The sequence below is a fragment of the Sceloporus undulatus genome, chromosome 2 (assembly GCF_019175285.1).
Source record: "Sceloporus undulatus isolate JIND9_A2432 ecotype Alabama chromosome 2, SceUnd_v1.1, whole genome shotgun sequence".
Lineage (NCBI taxonomy): Eukaryota > Metazoa > Chordata > Lepidosauria > Squamata > Phrynosomatidae > Sceloporus > Sceloporus undulatus.
Window position 1 is genome coordinate 34,987,770 of NC_056523.1, and position 17,844 is coordinate 35,005,613.

Below are 17,844 nucleotides of genomic sequence, written 5' to 3' on the forward strand. Positions count from 1 at the left end.
AAGACGGTAAAAAAAAAACAGGCAGACAGGGTATAAAGTACCTTTTCTCCCAATGGAAATTAGTGTAATTTTGAGGGATCAACAGCAAAGCTCTGGGGAAAGATGTCAGGAATACATATAATATTTAAAAATGTATGAAGCTGGAATTCTTAATAAGTTTAATATTCTGATTAAAGAAGTAAGTTCAAACAAATATGGCTAATGTGTGTCTTCTTCCAGATTGTGGAATGACTTACTGGAAGAGATCTGTCAGCTCAAGATGCTGTCTGAGCTGATATCGGCAGTAAAGGCTAGTTTGTTCTGGCAGGTCTATCCAGATTGTTTTAAAATTATTTATTGATGGATTTTAATACGTGGTGGTTCTATATGCTCTTTTAATTGTTATGATGTGATGCGTTGCGTTCCCTGCCTTGATCTGCAGGGAGAGGCAGGTAATATATTATTATTATTATTATTATTATTATTATTATTATTATTTCACAAATTATGCAATTAAAGTTAGATCAGTCCTCCCGCTCCATCCATGCCAGCTTATTGTTGTGTGCCTTCAAATTGTTTCTAACTTATGACAACCCTAAAGCTACTGTGAGGTTTTCTTGGCAAGATTCATTCAAGGTTTTTTTTTGCAAGTGCCTTCCTCTGAGGCTGAGAGAGGGTGACTTCCCCACGGTCATCCAGTGGGTTTCCATGGCCAAGCGGGTATTTGAACTCTGGTTCCAGGCCATAATCCAATGCTCAAACCACTACTCCACTCTGGCAGGATACAGGCCAGTGTTACTCCAGGGTAAGACCACACTCCTTTCATATTTGATATCAGTTTCATATAAAAATGGATGCTGAGGTGGTCAGCCTAAGAGGCACCCCCACTGCATAAAACCAAGCCAGACCATATTTGGAAAACTGGTTGGCTCTAGCAAGGGCATCCACCACAATAAGGTTACACAAGACTGACCTCAGCATAATCTATTCTCAATGGAGGGCGATGATACGTTTCTGAACTGAGGTAGCCGTACAAATACGAACAAAAGGTAGCTTCTCTGTGGAAGGAGTTTTCCTTTGTTTGGGATATAGATGCCAGAACATTTTCTCAGTCTTCTCTTGTATTCGGCACACCCCCAGATTGGAACTATGCTTCAGGAAAGGCAGTATTGCCTCTTAGCAACCTTCAAAGTCACTATTCAGAAAGGACATTGCGAAACTGGAGCTTGTCCAAAGGAGGGCGACAAAAATGGTGAAGGGTCTGGAAACCATGCCCTATGAGGAATGACTTAGGGAGCTGGGGATGTTTAGCCTGGAGAAAAGAAGGTTAGGAGGTGATATGATAGCCCTGTTTAAATATTTGAAGGGATGTCATATTGAGGAGGGAACAAGCTTGTTTTCTTTTGCTCCAGAGAACAGAACCCAGAACAATGGATGCAAGCTACAGGAAAAGATTCCACCTCAACATTAGGAGGAACTTCCTGACAGTAAGGGCTGTTCGACAGTGGAATGCACTCCCTCGGAGGGTGATAGAGTCTCCTTCCTTGGAGGTCTTTAAACAGAGGCTGGATGGCCATCTGTCAGGGATGCTTTGATTTGGATTTCCTGCATGGCACGGGGTTGGACTGGATGGCCCTAGTGGTCTCTTCCAACTCTACGATTCTATGATTCTATTTCTCCCAACTTTGCTTTGTTAATTCTTGTGTGTGTACATGAGACACACACACTCTCTCTCTCTCTGTATGTGTGTGTGTGTGCATGTGTTGATTATTTTACTAATAAAACTAAGAAACCTTATTTGGAATTGCCTCTAGAGTTCTGTGTGGTTTGGAACCATTACACAAAGGCTGACTGTTGTTCCACCCGAGATATGCTTTCAACTGAGCTTTTAAAATGCCTGTATTAATTTTTTTTTTTTGTGGGTGTCCTCCTGGGACCCCAGCATTTTGGGTAACACCAGCAAATCTGGAAATCTACCGGCCTTGCCACTTTGTCAGCAGGTATACGTATGGCTAGACTGTTTTGTCCCAGAGATAACAGAGACAAGCAAGATGCTCTCTACAGACAAAAAGGAGACATGCTCCTAGGTTACATATTCCTAGCCACAGAGTTTGGAAATGTTCCTTCCCACATTTAGGGCCATAAACAAATGAAATTCAAACTGTATTTGCACTTTGAACTGGTTAGGTTTAGCAGGTTTCTGTTAATTTTCTAATCCTCTCCAATTGCCTCCAGCTAACTTCTGATTAAGGTTTCTCTGATGATCCCTCTGATAAGTCACTGTGAAATAACCTCAAAGGGCTTGGCAACAGGAGATGGTCCTACCAGGGGTCCTTTGTGCCCAGCAGGGAACATCTGAGACAGCAGGAGGTGTCCTTGGCATTTGGGAGATGCTTAAAATATAAAAGGGAAAGGAGAGAAGCCAGGTAATTATATCTGCATGAATTGTTTTCATGGCTGAAATAAAATGATTGGAGCCCAAGAGCTATCCTGAGTCGGCAATTATTATTATTTTACAGCTTCATTAAATCTGTGGAAACTGGGAACAGAAATGCAAGTGATCCAAACAGTATGCAGAGAACAGCTCCCTACTGGGAAGCTGAGATAGTCATCTCACACCTATTTTATGGCATTTTGTTTATCTTTATGAGAGTTCAAAGCTGTATCTTGTTCCAGAGCATTAACCTATAGCATGCTTCCTCAAAGTTTTTAACCCCCGGGAAAACTCCACCCAGCACCAACCATGGCAAGGCTAAGCTGTCTTTGCTCTCTGTGATGGGTCTCTTGCTGAAGGAGAGGAGGTTCTTCTGAAACTGTTAATCACATAGCCATCAGACATATGCATGGATAAACTGTATTGTTCCATAGATGAGAGAGACAAGCAGGATGTTCTCTACAGACAAAAAGAAGACAAGCTCCCAGGTTACATACTCCTAGCAGCAGAGTTTGGAAATATCCCTTTTTGGATTACAGCTCCCAGAATCCCCCAGTCAGCATGGCCAGTACGCAGCAATTGTCAGTCCATCTATCAACACAATAGTTTGGAGACTGTCATTCAGGAAATAGGCTCAGCTAAACTCAGGCTTAAAAAAAAAATTCTTGACATTTGGAGCAACTGTTAGAGAGATAGTTATGTTAGTCTACTGCAGTATACACAACTAAATGGCATCTGAAAGCACCAGAGATTTATTGTGGCCTTTTTAGAGCCCAATTCATCAAATACATGAAGCAATCCTCAAATGGGAGGCATAGTCCAAAGGGCTATGTCCAAGCTCAGATACTTTGCTGCCTGTAGAGTAGCAGTAAGTGATGTCTCCTTCATATACTCAGCTGAAGGTATGGGGTACTTGAAACCAGCACATAATTTTGTACATGAGGCAGAAAATCTCTCAAACATCTCTACTCTTCCTTGATCTGGGATAATAACTGTGTAATACAATAATACAATAACATAAAAAGAGAACTAACAATTTGCTACCTTTTTTTGACATCCCAAACCGACTTCTTCAAGTAGCTCTGTCTAATTTTTTCTAACAGTAGGATGGCCTTGGAAATGAATAAACACATATACACCACTGTTCACTATTTTTGCTCTCTGTGGTGTGTATTTTTATCTGCCATCTAAGGATAACATTTCATGCATCTGGTCCTCAAAGCCTGAGCCAGAAGAGATGTGTCAGTGTTTAAGGTGCCACAAGACCTTTGTTGTTTCTATAGTAAGACCAGAATATGCTGTGACTCAGAGAAAAGTTATAGTTATGCATTTTGATTACAGGAAACTATAAACTGACAGTGGATTTTGAATACAATAGGAATAGGACCACATTTAACATCTCCCAAATGGTGTTTGCAAAGCCTATCATATTATGAACCAAGAGGTTTTTTAAGAATAATAAAAGCAATGAAGGTTCCTTTTTTTAATTAATGAAGTACTGGCACAATTAATGTTTGGCAGGCTAGGACAAAAGAAAGTCAACAATGATCTAAGATTTGGCGAGGCAGGGAATCAATAGACACTGTTTATTAGAGCAGATTAGAACTGGCAGAAATGCCACTCTGATGTGCATCAAACATCTAGAAATCAGACCTCAGCATAATCTAGGCCATTTGACAATGGAAGAGAAAATGACTCAGCTTGCACTGAACAACTGAACACTCATCTCCATAGTAAGGCTCTAAGGATGATTCAACTAAAAGCAAGCCATATTCATGACAAGGTTTGAAAAGAAATCAGTAGAAAATATGATCTGGAAGATTTTCATATGCTATGGAATAGGAATGTGATATTGTCCTTCTGCCCACTTTGTGGGCTTCTTGTGGGTATTTGGCTAACCAATGTTTAAGCAGAATGTTGAACTGGACGGGCCTTTGAACTGATCCAGCAGGATATTTTTAAGGTTTTTTTGGGTTCTCAGACTCTGTTCTTGACTGGTTTCAATCTTATTTGTCTGGCAGATCTTTTGCAGTGGTTGCTGGCAGTCAGACTTCTCCTTTTCCCTTATCTGTTGGAGTTCCCCAGGGCTCTGTTCTGGGTCCCCTTCTGTTTTCTCTCTACACACTGTTCTTAGGTAAACTCATTAGCTCTTTTGGTTTTTTCCTACCATCTGTATGCCGATGACACCCAGTTGTATCTTTCCACCCCCGACCTTTCTCCAAGGCTTGAACAGCAAGTTTCATCATGTCTCACAGCTGTCTCGCAGTGGATGCACCATCGGCGTTTGAAGCTCAACATGTCCAAGATGGAGCTTCTTGTCTTTCCTCCTAAGCCCCCCCTTCAACACTCCTTTTCTGTCTCTGTGGACAACATTTCCATTCAACCAGTCCAGCAAGCCCGCAGTTTTGGTTTCATCTTTGATTCTTCTCTGTCATGTATCCCTCAGATCCAGACCACAGCCAAGGCTTGTCAATTCTTTTTGTACAATATTGCTAAAATCCGACCATATCTCTCTGCCTCTACTGCCAAGATCCTGGTCCATGCCCTAGTGATCTCACGACTTGATTACTGTAATGTCCTCCTGGCTGGGCTTCCTCTTTCTCACCTCCGTCCTTTAATCTCTGTCCAGCATTCAGCTGCACACATTACCACATCTGCCCACCGCTCTGACCACATCTCTCCTGTGTTGGCATCCCTTCACTGGCTCCCCCTCCCTTTCCATATTCAGTACAAGCTCCTGCTGTCGACGTTTAAAGCCCTCCATGGGCTGGCCCCTCCTTACTTATTAGACCTTCTTTCTCCTCACCATCCCACTCGGGCCCTCCATTCTGGTAGTCAAGGTCTGCTGTCTCAGCCCAGGATTTCCTCTGCCCCATCCTGGATTCGCCCCTTTTCACTTGTTGCCTCTCACTCCTGGAACCTTCTTCCCCCACGACCAAGGGCCATCACTTCTTTAACCAGCTTCAAAACAGAGTTGAAGACCATCCTGTTCAGAGAAGCATTCCCAGGCATTGCATAATTGTAGCTTGCTATTTGATGTTCTTTTGATGCCTGTTTTATCGAACCATTTCCTGTATTGCTATGTACTTTATATGTATTAGCCTACTAGCCCCACCGCCTTTCCCTTCTCCTTTTATGTCATGTCTTTTTAGATTGTAAGCCTGAGGGCAGGGAACCATCTAATTAAAAAGATTGTATGTACAGCGCTGTGTAAATTTACAGCGCTTTATAAATAAAGGTTAATAATAATAATAATAATAATAATAATAATAATAGGTTCTCCATTTTTCTACCCTTCCTTCCTTCCTCTCATTCCTGAGGGTCCCAGATCTTGTCTAGTTGTTGTAAAGGCCATGAAGCATCATCAATCAAAATCAATCCCTCTCTTCTTACAGATATCAGCCTTCTCAGTGGCTACTCCCACCCTCTGGAATGTCCTTCCTAGGGGCTAGGCTGGCCTCCTGTCTGCTTGCTTTCTGCTGGCAAGCAAAAACATTTTTATTCAAGGAAGCTTTTTAACGTGTTATCAAGAGAGGTGATTTATATGGGGTATGTATTTTAGTGACATTTTTAACTTGGTATGTTTATTGTGAATTTTATATTGTTTCAAAGAGAGGATTTTAATTGTTTTAAATTTTACACTGAAGTTTCGTTTTTAGATGTTGTTATCTTGTAAGCTGCCTTGGGTCCCTTTCTGGGTGAAATGTTTCCACTTTGGAAAACATTTTAACTTCCATTGAAAAGCAATCATGCTTTTGGTTTCTCACAGAGCCTCTATGGATTGAGGTTGGCTTTGAGGGTATCCCAAAATGTACCTTTTTTTGTTGCAGTCACTCTGTCCCATCCTCTGCATGTACAGTGATTGTTGCCCTCAGGCCTCAGTCTGAGTTCTTTGTCTGTTTTCTTCTGCCTCCCATAACCTGCATCCTCAAGCCTCATAACTTTGGTCTCCATACTTCCCAGCTTTATTATTATTATTATATATAGTGCTGTAAATTTACACAGCACTGTACATAAAATCATTTAATTAGACGGATCCCTGCCTTCATGCTTACAATCTAAGAAGACACGACACAGAAGGAGAAGGGAATGGTTGAGGGGAAGGGAATCAGGTCCAGCATTCTTCTCTCCCTCTGAGTCCTGGACCATGGCAGATGGACAGATGGAGGGATCTGTATCTTAAGGATAGGCTTGATGGCATTGGCCTACCCTCTCCATGAACCTTCCTCTGTGCAAGAGAGGTAGCTATTGCCTTATCCAACTCTAATGTCTAGCTATCCCCTTTCATTTTCCATTTAAAATTAGCTCTGCATATAGATTATTTGAAGGATTATCTTTATGTGTGTGCATCTTCACACTCACTTTAATAAAGGTTTATGTCATTTCCCAAGCCTGCAGTCTCCACCAGTGATTACCGATATGGTTTGTGCTTCTGTATACATTACCCTTTTCTCACAAAGCCAAGCTGAGTATTACTCAAAATAATTAAAGATAGATTGCAACTGCTTGTGGAGAGCCTAAAAGCCCTACACATTTAGGGTAACAATCCTTTGTAGAGTTCTTTCAAAGTCTTAATGTGCCTTTAGCCTATATATAACCACCGGGATTACAGGCAATAAATATCTGAACACATCCCCCATGACCACATGATTAGTATATTGTTCTTGCTGATTTTGGATCAGGTTTATTTTTTCACAGAAACACTATACTGAAAAGCCAGCTTGGCAATCCAGGGCAATGTAGTCTTCTCCCCCCCCCCCCAGGAAATAATAGTAGAAGCAGTTTTCTACAACCCTGACACATGCTGTCTCCAATTAGGAATGCCAAGAGCTATATAGCCAGCTCATTTAAAATTGTGCTTACATAAAATTTTCCATTAAGAGGAAGCATTCAAGTGATTTGTTTTCCAGAGGGACTCAGACGCCTTGAGTAAATTTGTAGTGTTTAATCTCAGTATGGTAAGGAACTATTTATCCACCCAAACTATTTGGTTCACAGACAAAGATGCAGAGTTTGTGCTGTGCCCCCATCATTTGGATTCAGTTCCTATGCTACAAGACTTGGGCTGAGTTTTACCCCTAATAGTCTTCCTTCTGCCTTTTTGCCCACATCTTCAAAATCTTTTCCTTTCATAGTGCACTCCAATGCATTCAAATCCACTCCATGTTTCTGCTCCTCGTCCCAATCTGTTCATACAATTCTTATGTACTCCATCAAGCTATCCACCTTGAAGTGCTGCCGGTTTTCTTCCTACCAACAGGATACAGTCAGGCTCTACAGCTTACATCTTTCATATTGCCATTTAACTCCTTAGCTATTGGAATGTGAGCAAACATTCCCTGGCCCAACCACAGAGTAGCCAATACTTTCTCATTTCTCTAAACTTAAGGCTTCTGTGATATACTGAGATTATGGCTAGGAAAATGTCCACATTTTACACCTGCCATGTACCACAGTATGACTTATGTACCAACATGGTTTTAAGAATAACAAAGACAATTAATGTTCTGTGTTATTAATGAATCCCTGGAATAATGAATGTTTGTCAGGCTATCACAAATGAGCTAAGTTTTGAAAGTGCAGCCTGCACTTTCCTCACATTTTTCTACTTTGACAAATATCTTGCATTCTGTATCTTAATTACATCCATATTTTATCTGTCTAGATCTGTGGTAAGGGCCTTGAAACTCTTTCCACATTAATTTAACAAATCTTGGGTCCTACAAAAATAATTATTGGTGTGCTCTGCAATAAAATAAATATAGACTCAAACACAAGAGTTGATAGGTTATAAGAACTGCCGAAGAATGGCACCAGTGTGCCACCACAATTGGTCATCATTTTCCTAATACTGTAGGGCAGGCAGGAAGAGAGAACATATTTCTCAAAACTAAACAGTTCACAGAGGGTTAGGTTTCCTTCCATTACCAAATAAAAAGATGTGAATAGCAGGAAAGCCCAGCCTCTTAATTATTATTTTTTCTAAAATGTGGGGCAGGGACAATGACACCCGACGTCAGGTCTTTTGATTTTTGCCTTGGTGCTAAAGACATATGAAACTTGGAATAGACAGCAGCTAGTATTTCATATTACTCTTGTTGGCTTATACATTCATTTATCTCCCACCATTTCCCCTATGATATCTTACAAAATATTAAAACCAAACAGATGAAAAATATAAGTAAAACAGATAAAAGTTACTTTAAAATGCAATTAAACAATTTATACAATTAAAACCGTTTAACAATCCATTAATAACAGAAAATTTAAAATCAACAAGGCAGCACACCATTATAAGCCCATTGCTGACAATTCCTAAAAGCTTGAAAGAAATTTCATGTTGAAAGAAGAAAAAAGGGAGCCATCCTAGCCTCCACAGGGAGGGAGTTTCAAAGTCTGAGAGCAGCCACCAAGAAGACCCTCTCCTTTATGCCCATCAAATATGCCTGAAAGGGGAGTTAGACTGAGACTACATCTACGCTGTAGAAATTATGCAGTTTGACACCACTATAATGGCCACAGCTTTATCTTTCAGAACCTTGGGTACTGAGAGGCACCTGAATTCTTTGGCAGAGACTGCCAAAGACTATAACTATAAATCCCAGGATTCTACAGGATGAAGCTACAGCATTTAAAGTGGTGTCAAAATGCATTATTTCTACAGTGTAGATGCACACTAAGAGACAGGCCTCCCCACAGATTTTGGACCTTGCACAGGCTAATATAGGAACAAGTAACATTTGAATCATGCCAGGTCTTACAGATCATAATCAGTACTTTGAATTATACACAGAAACTACCAGTGGAACTGCTGCAACACAGGAGTTGTGTGCACCCTGGAACCAGCCCCAATTAACAATCTAGCTGCAGTTCTTTGGGCCAAGAGAGATTTCAGAGCACTTTTCACAGGCATGTTACAGTAATGTTAAGAGCATTATAATAATCCACATTAGAATAATGTAAAGTATGTTACAGTAATTCAAAAGCAATGTAATCAAGGCATGTTTCACCACAGTCAGATCAGATATCTCCAGGAATGGGCACTACTGGTGCACTAGATTTAAGTGTGCAGAAGCACTCCTGGCCACTGCACAAAGCTAGGTATCCAGGTTCAGAGCTGAATCAGGGGATACAGACAAATGGAGAACCTGTATCTTAAGTGGGAATGTAACCACTTCCAGCTGAATCCCTATTCCCAGACCTGTCTTTCAAATGACCAGAAGTGCCTCTGTCTAGGTGCTTCATATTTTAAGTTAAGGTTAAATTTCATATTTTGCTCTTTTAGAAGTAGATTCACTAGTAGGCCAGAATATTAGCTTAAAATGCTATTTTAAAAATGACAACAACAATAATAATGGAGAATCAGATCAGTCCTGTAAAGCGATGGATTGACATTAATAATAGCTTGACCTACTGTGAATGGTGGCCTTTGGAAACGTAAAACATACATTTCCACAAACAGTGAGAAAGGATGTTAGAAAAGGAAATCCTAAAGGTGGGGGGGGGGGGCAGCACGGCCCACATTCATTGTTGTAGCATAGCTGAGTCAGCCGAGGGAGAGGACAAGGAAAGGGAGGAATTGGGGCCACACCAAAAAGAGGGGAGGGAAAGGAAACAAGCTCAGATCAGCCCATCAGAGTAAGCTGAAGAAGGGACAGGTGGGGGTCACACACAAGAGGGAACAACTCTGCTCTCTGGTTTCGGCATGAAACACAGACCATGTATGGCTTACTGTACTTTCATTGCCACTGGGGATGGAGTGATTAGTTCTCAGTTGTTTTTATTTGTCCTGATGCTTTCCTTTTCTATGGCCAATGTTTGCCATGTTTTTCATTAAGGAAATCTCATTATAATGTCATAAAATAGAGGCCATTTTGAAAGAATGTAGTGGTTTGAACATTGACTCTGGAGACCAGGATTCAAATCCCTACCCAGTCATAGAAACCTACTGATAACCTCAGAGAAAGACACAGGTAAATCTCCTCTTAACAAATCTAACCAAGAAAACCCCATGATAAGGTCACCTTGGGATCACAGTAAATTGGAAGCAACCTGAAAGCACATAACAAAAAAGACCTGCTTCTGGATTATGATGAAAATGAAAGTATTAAAAAAAAGTAATCCTAAATGTTCAGAAGAAAAAAATACATTGTTGTGCCATACTAACCTGTGTAATATGGCACTCACAGATTATATTAAAAGAATGGCAATTCTATAATTTGGACTATTGGAAAACTTTACATATTTTTAAACAATGCTTTGAAAGATGGCCTTTTTGACTGCAGTTCCCAGAATTACTCAGCCAGTAGCCATTCTATTTCTAGGAATTCTAGTCCAAAAAATAACTTTTCCAAGTTCTGCTTTTAATACCCTCAAGTGTCACATCCCTCCGTTATGCAAGTACAGTCTTTACTCACTTTTTTTGCCCTAAGCCCAGTACCCTTCCCTTGCAAGGCAGTTGGGCCAGTCTCTTGGCCATATCAGTTACCCTTTCCTGTACCTTTTCCAGAATCACAGTATCCCTTTTAGTTAAATCAATATATCACACTGCTACTTTTGCTTTACAATGTCCTACTCTGCTGCTTCTTCAGTGATCCCAAGGTCTTGAAGGCTATGTCAGTAGAGCACAAGCTCTGGCAGGATCTACCAAGCCGGTAAGGCTTCAGGTATGGTTCTGGCAGCAGTCTGAATGTCTACAATCCAGGGATCAGCCTACATACAGGGCAACTGACAGGTGATGTACTGGCTACAACTGTGAACACACTGTGATGGAATAGCTGTGATCTGCACTAGTGGAGGCATTGCCCACACTAGTGAAATCACAGATCCGCACTGCATTTGAGGTGGTTGTATCATTAGAGTATCATTATAATGCCATTAGTATAAAGCTACTTGTCTGGCCAACTTATTTAGCTGCAGATCTGAGCTTTCTTCTGCCAATAGATCATGTTCTCCTTAGAGAGAACATAAGGTGAGCTGGGCCTGTCAGAGGAAGCCATTTGGAGCAGGATGAGGATGCTTGACAGTTATCAAAAGTCACTCACAGGAAGGCAAATTTCCATTTCAAAGCTCCCTGCCAACCATCCATGTGGGTCAAGCTAAAGTAACTCTGACCTGGTTCTCTCCTACTACGCAAAGTACTCCATCCAGAACTTGCCACAGCTCATATAAATGAATGCAGAGAAGGATACCCATCTGAACAGGAAGAAAATGGTAATTCACTTGCTGTAGTGAACAAAAGTTACATGGGCTGTGGTGAGAAACTATGTTAGGCACCAGACCAATCGAGGACCAAGCACTGGATCATTCTCTCCTTGGAACTGACTGAGCCCTCCCTTTGACCCCCGAGTCCAACCCCAGTAGGGCTTGGACTTACCACAGGTGACAAAATGTGAGGTAAGTGGAATGTCTATAAAACATTTTTGTTCACCTGAACATTTTTAACCTGGGTTTGTTTTTAAGGATTAATGCATTTAGATGTAGATTAATTGGACTGAATCAAATGTTAGTCCCAGGTAAAGTAAACCCATTCAGTTACTGAAATTTACCTACATGTTGACTTATCCAGTACTTACTGATTCATTGAGTCTGCACTAGTTTAAGCAAAAAGCTGGATTTGATCTTTTTATGTCACAATTCAAGGCAGTGTGGACAGTACCGGGGCCACATGTCTTCTCCCTAGCAATTTCTGCAGCTCTTAACTCCCAGACTTCTCAGATGGCCCTTTTTTGGTGGGGAGACTTTCCAATAGAGAACCTCAGATGCTTTCAGTAGACAACAAAGGCCTCTGCACTACCTAACATCAATGAATATTGGCCCCTAGAATCACTTCAGTTGCCCATTCCTGATTTAAGGGATATACACCTCTTGGAAGTATAAACAGAATATAAGGTGACTTTGGCCCGTTACAGACTGCCAAGAAGCGGCGGTCTGCCGCCGCCACCGGTTGCAGCGTCCGAGACCCACAGCAGCCAAACGGCATGTCTCCTGGACGCTGCAGAGAAGGAGCATGAAAATCGCGCTCCTTCCTGGGTCCCAGAAGAGACGTTGCGAGGCTCTAGTTGCTACGTCAAGATGGCGGCGGCCGTGTGGAACGGCCACCGCCATTTGTTATGGACTCAGTCCGTGGTAGGGTTAGGGGCATCTGGAAGAGACGCCCCTTTCTAACCCTAGCACGGACTGAGTCCATCCTAGGGTGCCCGTGTGTAACGGGCCATAAAAATGCTTAATTAAAGAAAGAAGTGGTATAAAGTAGACAGCAAGTCTTCTATGCTCTTCTGAAATTCAAGAATGTTCCAGTCAAGTCAGCCTTCCAAAGTAGGGTACTACTGTGGGAAAACGTGTTTTTGGAAATATGAAATGCAAATGTTTCCATCTGAAGCTAGGTAAGCAACTGTATTTGGGGCAAGAATTAATTTCCCCTCCAGATCCCCACACCCCCGTAACAAGTCCAAATACTTGTATTTTCCTTGGAAGTTCTTCTCAAATTGGCAACAGGTGCTTTTGGCGGGGGGGGGGGGGGGGAGATGAGGTTTTTTGCATGTTCACACACCTGGAGACAAAACTAACCTAAAATCACAGTACTGTATATTTTAAATTGTGAGGTTCAGGATCTGCAAATTACCTACCTCTGATATAGTACAATGAGTATAAAAAGAGAGAGAGATGCAAGGGGAGAGCAGGGAGGAGAGAGAACACTCACAAAATAGTTTGCACAAAACAGACAAATAGAATTTCCCATAGTAACATTCTCAATTTGAATGTGAATCGTTTGGTATGTCTTCACTTTGGAGTTATGCATCTACTGTCCATTAGGAAGGACCATGGAAGAATACCATCTGTTGCTCAGTAAGGTACATATCTCCTGGTAACATTAGCAAGGAGTCTTGTCGTTTATGCTCCTTTCTGTGTGCCATTGAGAAGATAAGTACTGTATGAATGTTTTCTTCCATCAGAGCAAGACAACTGTCACCAGCATATTAGACATTCGGGACGTTGTTTAGTGGTGAGTAGGAAACAGCTAAGTTATTCTCTGGCATATGGGAGATAATGTTCATAATGCCAGATCTAATGAATAGTGCTTGATGATGCTACATGTCCGGAGAATATTTCGGAAGAGAATTTTCCAGCTGTTTGTTTGTCATAAAGGAGAATGTGAATACCAGCTGTTTAATTTCCAGGCAAGACAGTATTTCATATTGAGATTGCTGCCATGTTGATCATGGGAGTGGAGGAGGAGACATTTTCATATCTTCATGTATGTATGTGTTCATCTTTCTCTTAGGCACATAAAAAGCAGTTGACAGAAGATTAAATGAAAGAATAATGTAAATGAGATATGGGATGTGGAGAAAAGGTCGGCCCTTCTCTAGGTATAAAAGTCAACCGATCCTGGACAGGGTCACACTTCCCCTAAAGGATTGTGTTTGCAGCTTGGGGGGTGCTCCTGGATCCATCACTTCAGATGTCAACTCAGATAGATGCAAAGGCATCAAATGATACTTCTGAGAGGTTTTCAGGCACATGATTTTACTTACAAACAAGGTGCACAAAAATGCACAGCTTGTGTAAAGAAAAACCCTTGATTTAGTTAACTCCTTCTGAGGTTGCAAATTTTGTAGGGGTGGGGGAAACCCAGGGCAGGTTGGGATCACACAGAGCCATACATCACTCACTCCTGACTCAGAGGGATATAAATAATCCAATGGCTACCACATGAATACAAAACAAAATGGGAACTACTGTTCATTCAAAAATATATTGAATGAGTCATAGCAATTCAGTTTTTAAATAAATATCATGCAAATATATTAATCTGGTTCAGATTGTCCAACTTAGACACATCTAAAATGTATATGGACAGCAGCAACTCTCTTCATTTCAAAATAAACATCCATGGAAGATACTAAAAAGCTGAAGTGCCTTCTTTCAAGCTTCAGAGATCCTGCCAGATCTGACCCTCTGAAGTCACAGCTTTTGAAATTAAGGAGATCCACTGCATTCTAATTAGGTGAGAAGAATGGAAACAAAGTACATTCTGTGGGATCCGAAGCTGGAGAAAAAGTTCTCATCTATTAAAAGGAATCCAGGGAAAATGGGTACTACTTGGAGAACAGGTGTTGCTAGAAGGATTTACTTGGTACTGTATTATCCTAAACATCATAATGCAAAGCAAAGATTCTACTCATAAGGCTCCCTCTAGTGGCCATGACAAACAAATCAAATGGAAGGACGAGACTGAAGTGGAAGGAAAACTATAGTACTTTTGTAGAGACTCTCAAGCTATGAAAACTAGAAAGAAAAATTATCTGCCATTTTGAGCTTTGTTATGTGAGGGAATATGTAAAAGTACATGCAGTATGGCCGCCCCACCCACCCACAATATACAATCTGAAGTGACAAATCAAAAGTGGATGGGTAGTGAATTCCATGTCAGTGGAGACAGTGATTCTGTTCAGAGGTTTTGTCATACTTTTAAAGGATATATCCAACATGCTGTACACTACCCACCGCCAATAGGGAGAGAAGCTTGAATAACTCCTTTGGGTTTTGAATAAAACCCAGAGCAGACTCACTGCTCTGCAGTCATGAAATACATTACCTGCAGCTACCAGGAAGTGGGGTTCTTTACATTTCCTTAACCCTTCCCTTGTGATTTTTCTGTGGCAGTGTATTGCTTACACATGCATTTTTCACATAAACAGATTGTCACATCTATGAGTTTCTACCCAACTAGGAGAGTGCAAATTGTGTAACCTACAGGGAATAGAATCATCCAAAGCAAAGCTCTGAATACTGCTATTTTACCACAAATGATAAGTACTCCAGAGGGATAACTTGTAGATATCAGTGACATACACATATAAGAAATGGAACAGAAACAGCCACATATGAAATGTCCTCTCTGCAAGTCTCCTAATGATACCATCTTGTATCTACAACTGAACTGTCCAGTTTGGAATAAAGACACAACTGTTATCCAATTCTTTTACTTTCGGGAAAATATCGAAAGTAAAAAGCATCTAATTTCGTCCACTTTCTGTGCAGGTTAATGCCGGATTAATGCTCAATGCCCCCAACATGGGATTTTCCAGTTTTAAATCGTGTTTCTGCACAGTCATTCTCAAAATTCTACAAGAAAGACTTTTATAACATGAAATTTAAAATATGAGATGTTCAAGCTGGGTTCATAAAAGGAAAAGGCACTATGGATCATATCGCAAGCATATGTTGGATAATAGAACACACCAAAAAAATTAGAAGAAAATCAGCCTGTGCTTTATAGAGTACAGCAAAAACTTTAGTTTTTTGAATCATGAAAAATTATGGTTTGCTCTAATAGGAGTGTGAGTGCCACAACATCTAAAAGTTGTATGCTGCTTTGATTGTGGTAACAAAAAGCGGGATATACATTAAAGTTTTATTGTTATATTTATAACTGCCCTTATTTGTAACCTATATCCTGGACAAGAAGTCACTGTTAAAATACAACATGGAAAAATAATGGTTTCCCATTGGTGGAGGTGGAGGGCAAACAGGAATGCATTTTATCACTATAACTCCTTAATTTATATGCAAATCATAAGGCAAACAGGATTAGATTTAGAGGAGAGGTGCAAAATTGGGGGAAGAAACATCAACAATTTACAATACACAGATAGCACCACATTACTTGTAGAAAATAGCAAAAAATTAGAATTACTATGGAGGAGATTTAAGGAGGACAGCACTAAAGCAGGGTTGCAAATGAACACTGAGGGAAAAAAATAATTACCAGAAATGATAACTGTAAAGTGGGTAATGAAGGCACTAAAATAAAGATTTTCTATATCTTGTCTCAGTCAGCAATCAAAATAGAGAATGTAGTCAGGAAATCAGAAAAAGACTTGGTGAAATGCACTAACATATAGAATTAGATATTAAAGCCACAGTCATCCACACAGTAGTACTCCCAATTTCTGTATATGAGTATAAAAAGTGGACAGTGAAGAAATCAGACAGGAGGAAAATCAACTCTTTTGAAATCTGGTGCTGAAAAAGAATTCTCAGGATACCATGGACTGCTCAAAAATGAAAGGGTCTTCAAGAAAATCAAGACTGAACTCTCCCCTAGAAGTGAAGATGACTAAACTGAGGCTGTCATACATCTCATAGAATCATAGAGTTGGAAGAGACCACAAGGGCCAGTCAGTCCAACCCCCTGCCATGCAGGAACTCCCAATCAAAGTATACTCGACAGATGGCCATCCAGCCTCTGTATAAAGACCACCAAGGAAGGAGACTCCATGAGACAACAGCCTTGAGCAGACAGGGCTAAAGGAGAGTGCCCTGATTGCTGCTGGACCATGGTGAGCAAATGCCACGGTACTGAGGATGGCCACTGCTACAGTCCCAAATGGGCTGCAGCAAGGTGCGGATAAAATCCACTCCCTTTGCAGCTGAGTTTGGGCCACCTTAGGTGGCCTCAGCGCAGCCCCAGTATGGCCACAGCGTGGCTTACATGCAGTTTGGGGGTTTGTGTTGTCTAATCACCATGCTCCCAAACTCCACAGAAGGCACATTTTTGTGATTGTTTTTTTCAAGCCAGTGTGACTCACTGGAAAAGACAATAATGCTTGGTAAAGTGGAAAGCAGTAAGAAAAGAGAGAGATCACACTGATTCAAACAAGAAAGCCATAGGCCTGAGTATGTGAAACCTGAGCAGGACAGTTGATGACTGGGGTCTTGGACGTCTCTTATTCATAAGATCACCATATGTTGAGGTCAAGTTGATGGCAAATAACAACACCAAATTGCAAAAGCTGTCTTCTATGCCTTCAGGAAGTTCACCCATCATCCCACATACCATCAGATTCAGAATTCCTTGCAGCACTCACTCAGGCAAATGATCTCTTAATATAAAGTTACAATTGTATTTTCCGGCTGTAACTTTTTACCCATCTGGTTCATGGCTGAATACATCTATTTTCTTTTACCATACACGCTGACAAAGTAAAAGAAAATTTGGCAGTTAGACTTACTTTTATCTTAGCCACAGGCTCCTGCCAACTTGATTCTCACTGCAATATTCTTCAGCCTTCCATTAATATGTGCACCTTTTTCATCCTTCTAATTATTTCATCTGTTTGCCTTTATTCATCTTTCTGTAAGAAAACAAAATGTCAAAGTGATGCAAGTATCATCTTAGCTGGAATTATGCTCTCAAAAGACCTAAACATTCAAAAATTACCGTACAGCAAACTGGGCACCCTAGATAGCCCCAGGAAAACTCAACACAGTTTCCCATTAATTCCTGTCAATGTCAGAGGCTTATTAACTATAGACTGTGAAGCAGATAAAATGGAATGGAAGTACCAGAGCTGTGTATTTTGTCTATGTTTGGATGGTTATAACTTATAAATCCCTATATAAGTTGACACAAGTTTTTCTTA

General features: G+C 40.7%; 1 protein-coding gene across 1 annotated transcript in view; it reads right to left on the reverse strand.

Annotated features, from left to right (window-relative positions):
• FRMD4B (FERM domain containing 4B) overlaps positions 1-17,844 on the reverse strand; it is a 291,444-nt gene that overhangs the window by 190,431 nt on the left and 83,169 nt on the right. Inside the window, exon 2 of the mRNA XM_042451936.1 lies at positions 17,434-17,556. The gene's annotated coding sequence lies outside the window, so the exon portion shown is untranslated. The remainder of the gene's footprint in view (positions 1-17,433; positions 17,557-17,844) is intronic.